The sequence below is a fragment of the Lathyrus oleraceus genome, chromosome 5 (genome assembly GCF_024323335.1).
Source record: "Lathyrus oleraceus cultivar Zhongwan6 chromosome 5, CAAS_Psat_ZW6_1.0, whole genome shotgun sequence".
Classification (NCBI taxonomy): domain Eukaryota; kingdom Viridiplantae; phylum Streptophyta; class Magnoliopsida; order Fabales; family Fabaceae; genus Lathyrus; species Lathyrus oleraceus.
In genome coordinates this window covers 304,000,299-304,010,154 of record NC_066583.1, presented here as the reverse complement: position 1 = coordinate 304,010,154, position 9,856 = coordinate 304,000,299, and the positions used below count along the sequence as shown (strand labels likewise).

General features: G+C 33.8%; 1 long non-coding RNA gene across 1 annotated transcript; it reads right to left on the bottom strand.

The window, feature by feature from the left end:
• Positions 1–8,627: 8,627 nt before the first annotated feature.
• LOC127088224 (uncharacterized) lies at positions 8,628–9,240 on the bottom strand. The gene is made up of 2 exons (XR_007790151.1): positions 9,117–9,240; positions 8,628–8,854 (listed from the first exon to the last, which is right to left on the bottom strand). It is a non-coding gene; the product is annotated as an uncharacterized LOC127088224 (long non-coding RNA).
• Between the last annotated feature and the right edge of the window lie 616 nt (positions 9,241–9,856).

Below are 9,856 nucleotides of genomic sequence, written 5' to 3'. Positions count from 1 at the left end.
CAAAAATTGTTTCTATATGTTGTTATTTAAGCCCATTCTACTGAGTCGATACGAATATTTTAGCCTTCTCCTCCTCAGTTAGAATGTACTTAAATAAGGGCAGCTGTAAGACCCTAATTTTGACCATAAGATCCCTCATGCTATCTCATCATATGCATTGGCATTAGGATCATACCTTGGCATCCTCCTAACCCCTCATTCATTGGGTTTGTATTGGGAGAGATCACCGAGCACCATGTGATTGTATCTTATTTTTTATTTTATCATTTACTAACCAAAATATCAAAAATATATCTTTGCATTTTGTCTAACCTTTTGTAGGTAGGGCATATGATATCCTTGATCTATCAAGTTTACATCTAGGGTTTAAGACCCTCATTGCTAAGAGCTCAACCAAGGAATGATGCATAATTTATCTAGGCATCATATATGAGTCCCCATGATCTTTACATGTTATTTTGATCAATAATTCTTCAAGAGTTTGGAATTGGTTTGCCTTGGGAACCCTAGTTCATCTGGGTATCTTGTGTAACTTCTTCACAAAGATTCTTCACCAATTGATCAATTACTTCAAGGGATACTTAAAAATTTATCATCATATGCATATATGATCTCCCATGAGTCTAAAAAGTCAAGAGAATTGCAAGTTAGCAAGATGGTTGATGGTGGTTGACCAAAGGAATTCATCTGATCAAAATTGGGTTCCCCTAGACCCTATCTCCTATACTTTTCATCATATGAAAATGATTCCAAGAGCAAAGTTACTCTAGATGACATTCCAAACAACTTTCATGTTTAGGTCTAGAGATTTTTTTTCTTGGAAATTCATTTTTTATGTTGAAAGATTATAGGTCAGTTTGTCTAAACCCTAATTTGAAGGACAACTTCCCAAGACCATAACTTGCTCAATTCTTATGATATGAAATATTTCCAAGTTTCACAATAATATTCAATGTGTCTACTTAAACTTTGATTTTTGGAGGGAGAGCTAAATCAACTTTTATGAGTATGTGATATGAGGATACATTATAGGTCATTTTGGACCAATACCATTGAACAAGTGATTTTCCTCAACTTCAAAAATGCATAACTCATTCATCCCAAATCCAAATGAGGTCAAATTTATGACCATTGTTTTGGTTTCTAAAAGCGCTACAACTTTGATAAAGACACTTTTCTCATTTGAAGCTCATTTAAAAAGTTAGCCAAGGTGGAATAATTGAACATATGGCTTGACACTTAGAAATTTTTTTGACATGTTGAAATTTCCAAACTTCCACCTCAAAATTCATCATGATAAAAGCTCCAAATAGAAACGTGTTCAACATAAGAGTTGTTCCTCTTGACCTAAGCTTTCTAAAGAGTCCAATTTCATCCATTTTGAATAAGGTTTGAGGGGTTTGCGGTCTGAACATGGCTGCATCAATTGGCAAAGATCAAACTTCAAACAGCTACACACTTTGCCTTGCATCACAATCCACTTTCAGACTCAATTACAATTGCATACGGACTTAATTGAGTAGCTTCACGGGCCCTTACACTCCCATGCAAGCATGCCCTTTATTTTTCCAAAATTGGAAACATTTTGAAAGGTGCAAATAACACTTGGAATTGCTATAAATAAGAGGCCCTTGCATCAGATTTGAGGACCCTTGCGCGCCAGTTTTGCCTCCCACACTTGAAACCCTCACATTTGAAAGGAAAACCTAAGAATTTTCACTTGAAAATTGAGTTTGAATCTCACTGTTTGGAGATTCAAAAACTCGAGGATCCAAAGCTTTGTACCAATCCTAAGCCACTTCTGCAAGCTACCTGAGCAAGATTAAACATGAATTGAAGCAAGAGAGATCAAGTTTTGCACAACATTGAAGGTATTTTCCAGATTTTTTCTTCTGTTCGATTCTCTCTCAATTCTCATCAATTCTCTTGGAGCCTTGGTTGCTGAAGTCCTACCAATGTAGGCAAGAAGATTGAGTTGCTTTGAGGCTAAATCGAAGAAACTCAGTTCATGTACCTCAAATTTCAACTCCATGTATCTCTCAATATAATTGGATTAGGTTGAATTGAGGTAAGATTCGTGATCAGTGGCATTTTCTCTTTAAGATCATGTCCTTCTTTTTCATTTTTGTGATGGTGATGAGTGGACCAGTCCGACCAAGGTCGCTTGAGAAGACGACCGACGCTTTGCTCCGGCAATGAGGTGGCGTGGTCCAGACCCACATGATCAGTTCAAATTGTTTTAATCTTGAGCATTCCTTTTGATTACCATTGGTGTGGTGCGCTGACTAGTGTACACCATGGAACGCGTGTTTTCATCCACTTGATCTGCCACCTCAATTAATGAGGGAGATCAAGTGGTCCATGTTTTTTCTGATTAATTGATTTTCATTTTATTTGTTTTATTTTCATTAACTCATATTAAATTTAATATTGATCCAAAAAATATGAGAGTTTTACCAAAAAAATTTAAATAAAATCCTCTTTCATTTTCTGAATTAAAATTATTTTTTGGATCATTATTAATATTTTTCATGATTTAATTGATTTTGTGAATATTTTTAATTGTTTAAAAATATTTTTAAGAGTCTAAAAATTCTGAAAAATTTTCTCCAAGGTCCTTTGACCTTGTTTGACCTATGATGAATCTCATGGCCATTTCTTTGGTGTTTTGATGAGGTTTTAGGAATTTGACAAACCAAATTTTATTTAATGCATTATTTTTAGTATTTTTTTAAATTGAATAAATGCCAAATAAATTATGTAGAGCCATTTTAATTGACTTTGTGAGTTTGACTTATGTTGTTGGGCCTTGGTCAAGGTTGATTTGACTTTGCTAGGTTTAGATCATTGGATTTAGGGGATTAATGGAATGTATATTCCATCTCACAAAATGAATGAATGATCTTAATTTGGTAAAAGTCCTCCTTTGACCAATTTGTGTTGAATCAATTCCCCCTTCCTCTTCATCCAATTCCCCTTCTTCATCCATTCATGTCATGGACCTATGATATCTCTAATCCTAAGGCTAGTTGATTGCAAAATCGACATAAGTATGGATGAGATTAGGTCCCCCACTTTGCATATTCTTTTTGTGTGTGGTATGTTTCATGAGCATAGTCCATTATACTATGTCTCTAACATGCATTAACACCAAAATTCTATTGCCTGACCTTAAATAGTTGTGACTTCTACATAAGTCCAATTATGATTGCTTAACATAGCGTTAAATTTTGACACAAAAAGCATAGCATTCTAGTTAGTGAGATTGTAAGTCTCCCCTCTTTCATGGTATTGTGTGGAAACTTGCCCTTTTTTCCTTCCTTTGGAAGATGTCTTGGTTCAAGGATACATGCTTGTGATAAGTGGGTTGAGTATTCTCTAAAGAATGACTTACACAAAAGTAAAGCAAAAGCAATACTAACTACTAATCCACTAACAACTAACATTTAATTCCAAGTCATTTACTTTTAATGCACTTTATTTTTTAAGCCTTATTCATTTGTCATTATTCATATTATTCAAGTTGTTTACTTTAATGTCATTTTCTCTTTGTCCACTTGGACCATATTTTGTGATATCTTGTGTTTGTATATTCTTGTTTTGTTTGTGTGGTCTTTTTACATTAATGTACATAACAAGAACAAAAAACCCTAAAAAATATCTTGTGTGGACTGTTGGTTTGATCCGAGACTATTGGACTTAGAATTTAGGCAACATTCCCTATGCAAAGGACTTGGCCAATGCCAACTTTCATGAAACCAAGTGCTTGTGAAGTAAACATTCATCTGATATAATATTGAAGATCCATTTGAGTTCATTTGTAACATGATCATTGTGAAGCTATTATTTTGACCCTGTGACTTATGCCATCTTTGAAGTCATCTGATACATGGGCAAATTTTGAATAAGATCATGGAGTTGCTAAGCTTGGATGTGGATATCTTTATTTGATTCCTTGCTCTTCAACCTGCTATTTGTGTATTGTCTATTGGTTGATTCTAAAGTCTAAGGGAAATTTGGATTTCTATATGACATTCTTGTCTATTGGATCGCAGCCTATTGGTCAGATCTTTTCAACTCTCCTCCCCACTTCTTTAATTTTAAAATCTCTCCCTCCTTTTAAAAATCTTCTTTGCATGTTTGTTTTTTCTAAACTTTGACCATATTGCAAATTAGTACTTTGGCCTTATGCCATTGCATTTTCAAACTTTTTCTTACTCAAACTTGTAAATAAACTTAACTATAATCGACTTAAAATTTCAAAAGCCAAAAAGAACTAACACTCATTCAAATCATTTTTAGGCCCTTTGTTCCTTTTAAACTTAAAAATTTGATAAAAGCAATGCACTCACTTTGAAACTGATACCACGAACTACGAGGTTTTGATCCCTCATTCTAATGTTGGTACATAGGCACAAGTCCGAAGGTCTTGTCAACCACAAAAAATATAATTAATGAATTATTTTCTCATTCCCCCATTCTATTTATTGCAAACATCATTTGTACAAACACACATATGCACACAAGAAAGGGCTCCCTAGGAGTACCTAGGACACTTTGGGTGTTAACACCTTCCCTCTGTGTAACCAACCCCCTTACCTGTAATCTTTGACATTTTATTAGTTTTGATTTGAAAACTTTATATCTTTTGGGTTTTGTTTGTACTTTTTCCTTTTCCCTTGGAAACAATAAAAGCGCGGTGGTGACTCTAGTTTTATTGACGTCTAGCTTATCCATAGCTCAATGGTCATGAATTTACCGCTATAGTCTTCTCATGTATCAGAGGAAATATTCCTTGATCAACTCAGAGCAAAACACTTGACACAAGATCAAAATAACAATTAAACATAAAGTCAGAGTAGCAGATGAATTCAAACAAAATCCAATACTTGCACCAGGTGAAGGCTCAGTTGAAGATAGCTCGGTCTAAAAAAAGTTGGCATTGGCCAAGTCGTTTTTGCACAGGGAATGTTGCCTAATCCTAAGTCCAAAAAATTCAAATCAAGTTCAACAGTCCACCATATGTTTTTTAGTGTTTTTTGTTGTTATTAAGTATTTTAAGGTCCTAAGAACACAAACAAAATCAAAACACACAAACAATATATACAATCACAAGATATGCCTCAAATGAGCAAAGTGAAAATGTCATAAACATAAACAAGTTATATGAAATGTAAATGGCAATGAATGATAAACGACTGAAATTTAAATGGCATAAAGTGAATGACTTGAAAGTAAAATAATATTAACAAGAATTAATCAAATATTAGTCAAAGTTAGTCAAGTGTTAGTGGTGATTTTTAATTGATTAAGTAATTCTTTGGAGAACACTCAACCACTCATTCATAAGTATGAATCCTTAAACCAAGACATCTTCCATGAGAAGGGCTGCAACTTGAATAATTCAACAAGTATGCCACTGGCTCCCATGAAAGGAAAAAAGGTCAAGTCTCCAAACAATGCCATGAAGAATGGGAGACTTACAATCCCACTTACTAGAATGTTATGCCTTGAGGGTCAAATTTAGCTTTATGTTAAGCAATCGTAATTGGACTTATGTAGAAGTCACAACTATCCGAGGTCGGGCAATAAAACTTTAGGTGTTAATGCATGTTAGAGATTTGGTATGAAGATCCAAACTCCTAAAACATACAACACACTAAAAGAAAAAATTAAGAGGGAGAGACTTATCTCAATCATACTTGTATTGATTTATCTGACACATGGTCATTGATGAATCAATTAGTCTTTAGACATTAGATATTTTATTGGTCAAAGGAAGGAATGGGAAAAATAGGGATGAAAATGAAGAGGAAGGGGAAGATAGAAACAAAAATTGATCATGGGAGAGATTTCATCAAATCAAAACTATCCATTCATTTTGGGAGATGAAATGTACATTTCATCAATCCCCTAAATCCAATGGTTTTGATCCAACAAAAGTCAAATCAACCTTGACCAAGGCCCAAACAGAAAGTCAAACATCACAAGACCATAAAAATGGCGCAACAGCATTTTAAACATTTAATCAATTAAAAATCAACTTAAAAATGAATTAAAACATAGTTTAATTTGGTAAAAATCTAAAATCCCTTCAAAACACCAAATAAATGCCCAAGGGATTTATCCTAGGTCAAGCAATGTCAAAGGACCTTAGACAATTTTTTTTACTATTTTTGAAAAGTCAGAAGTATTTTTAAACAATTAAAAATATGCACAAAAATATTTAATTCATGAAAAATATCAAAATTAATCAAAAAATAATTTTAATTCAGAATATGGAAGAGAAAAATATTTAAATATTTTTTGGTGAACGTCCCATATATTTTGGATTAAAAATGAAATTTCTATGAATTAAACAAAATAAAACAATTAAATGAAAATTCAAAAAATAAAAAGAAATTGGAAAAAATGAGGGTCATCAGATCTACCTCATTAATTGAGGTGGCAGATCTGATGGTCAAGCGTGTGTTATCCACGATGCGCTCGAGTCAACGCACCACACACATGGTATTTAAAAGGAATGACTCAGATTAAAACATTTAAACATGATCAGATGGCCAAGAGGCATGCCAACACATCACCGTAGCTAGGGCTCCGGTCTTCTCCGATGGACCTCACTGGACTGGTCTACCTTCAACTTAATGAAAAATGAAAAACATGGATACTATTTCAAAGAGAAAATGCTCAGGAGCTCGAATCTGGCCTAAAATTTCTCCAACTCCAAGTATATTAAAAGATACAGGGATTTAAATTTTGAGGATCATGAACTGAGTTGATTCGATTTGACCTCAAAGTAACTTAATCTTGTTGCCTACAATTGTAGGACTTCAGCCAACCAAAAATTAAAAAGATTGATAAAGAATTGAGAGAGAATCAAAGAGAGAAAGTTTATCAAAAATCACCTTCGAGGGAGCTTGATATTGCTTCCAATTGGCCTTGCCTTGACTTCAGAAGCTTGTAGAAAGTCAATTGGATCAAAAAATGGTTTGGTTTCTTAGAGTTTCAACTTTAAAACAGAAGTGAAATTGAAACTCGATTTTCAATTGAAAACCTTCAAGTTTATCCTCTAATAGTGAGGGGTATGGTTGTAGGATTAAAGCTTAGGCAAGGTGTCCCCAATTCTGAGCAGAAGGGATTGTATTTATAGGCAATGCAATTAACTTCCACACACTTCCATCAAAATGTGAAAAATAGAAATCCTCACTTGCATGGATGCATGGGCGTGGGATAAGCCCATGAAGTGATGTCAAAAGGTTCAAAAAGTGATCATGAGAAATGATGAAAGTGTGTCATGAAGTCATGCAATTGGAAATGGGAAATGGTAATGAGATTCATCCAAATGGAACCTTGAAGAAAAGCCATGCGCAAGTCATTTAATCTTTGTCCAAATGAGGTGATCTTGGACTTTTTTAGAAAGGTGACATCAAGGGAAACAACTTTCATGTTGAACACTTTTCCATTTAAAATTTGGATCATGATTAATTTTGAGGTGTAAGTTTGGAAAATCAAACATAAATGAAATTTTTCTAAGTACCAAGCCAAATGTTCACTTCTTCCACCTTGAATAACTTTTGCTATGGGCTTCAAATTGAAACAGTTCCTTCTTCAAATTTGTATCTCTTTCAAACCTCTTCAATTTGGTCAGAACTTTGACCTTATTTGAATTTGGCATGACGGTGTTATGCATTTTAGAAGTTGAGGAAAATCTCTTGTTCAATGACAATGACCCAAAATGACCTATAATGTTCCCTATTGGCACATGTCATTGCAATTATAATTTGAAGTCTATAAAAGAATAAAAATTGAAGAGGGCATCTTGAAATTGATCATGAAACTTGGATGACCTTCATCTAATAAAAATTGAGAAAGTTATGGTTCTTGGAAGTTGACCTCCTAACTAGGGTTCAGACAAAATGACCTATAATCTTTCACCATAAACAATAACTTTACAAGCACAACTAGCTCTTTACCTCAAGATGAAAGTTATTTGCAATGTCATAAGGAGTAACTTTGCTCTTGGAATCATTATCATATGACAAAAATTGTGAGAGATACGATCTAGTGAACCCCAGTTTTGACCAGTCGACTTTCTCTGGTCAACCACCATGAACCAACTTGCAAACTTGAAGTTATCTTGATCTCTTGGACTCATGGAGGATAATATATGTATAAGATGATTTATAATGAAGTATCCTTTGATATATTTCATCAAATATTGAAGAAACTTGTTGAGGAAGTCATCCAAGATACTCAGATGAATTAGGGCTTCTACTCTTCGTTTTTTTCATTATTCTTGGCCTTTGACTTGGATTTAAAGAAAGTCCAAACTCAATAAATTTGACCACTAGGTTATCATTATTTTTTCTAACCTTCCTTTTTTTTTATTTGCCAAGTTCATTTTGGCTTATAGGTGGGCAAAAGGTTATTTTAATTAAGTTAGTATCTTCTTTTATATGCAATTTTATTCCCAGACCTCATTTTGGTGCATAAACATACCTATCTAGTCTCTTAACCCAAATTCATAACATACAAAAATGTTTTGAGGATATCTCCAATAAATAGTGAGTAGTAATGTTTGCATTATTTTACAATGCATATAATTATTATAAGCATAAAAAAAAGCCTTAAAATAATAGAATTTTATTGAGTAATGAATTCAATTTGTTACATTTGTTCATATGGGACAAACGAGTACAAAATAGTTTTTGCTTTAGAAAAATAATACAAGAAAAGGATGAAAAAAAGAAATGAGGTTTTCTTGCAGTTTTTGCCACAATGCCACCATGTGTATCATCAACAAAACAGGGGTGTTCATCTCTTTATTATCACCACCATATAGTGTACCTTCAATCTGCAGAAGGAGAGGCACCAACTTAGCAAACAACAAATGTATACATCAATACAGATCATGCCATGACGCATACATAGATGACAAATTCAAACAAGAAGAACAGAAAACACGTGAAGTTCAACATCCATGCCATCTTAACATCAATGCAACAGTCACCAAGCATAACCACAACACCCATCATACGCATCATACATGTGCACAAAAATTGAATATAGAAAAGAAAATGAATACAAAATATCTCAGCTCAACGCGTATTGCTCACTTGGCTTCGTGCCCCCACCGTGTAAAGTCATCTTTCTGTATTTTTATGCATGCTGGTGTTTGTTAGTTCGTAGAATAGAGAGAGAGGAGGAAACAGCAGAGAGAAAGAGAGAGTTTGTTTCTTATTACACTTAAGAGGTTGAGTCCTTCATGGACTCCCTCATTAAATGATATGGCCGGTCCTCCACAACAGGAAGACGTGTGGCTGGGGGTTAGCTCAGGTCGGGCCACCTGTCCATGTTTTTTGGTCATGAGTGGTCCCCTTGGTTGCCTTTTATATGTGCACGCCCATGGCACCTACGTGTACCTCTGCCCTCTGTCCATTTGTTTAATTAGTTAATTAACCTCTTTTGTTTAACCACCATGATTATCACCTTCTTATATTCATGCATTTTTATTCTTGTCAATTTTAAATTATATTTGTTAGTATTTGTTTAAATGGATGATTAATTAATTAAATGATGAATATTAATATTATAAATATTTCTTTCTAAAATGCAAAAATCATTGGCCAACGTTAAGTGTGCTTTTTAAATATTGGTTCAACACTAAATAGATTTTCTCTCAAATTATTTCTGCATTTCACTTATACCCTAATTAAAATCTCGATCAGCATCGAGTATTTTTTTTCCAATTTAAAATAAAATACTTAATTATAATTAAACATTATTTCTTTAAGGATGAAAATGGAGATAGTCTAGAGCCTTTCATTCCTCTCCTCGATTGGTTGGATACGGGTTG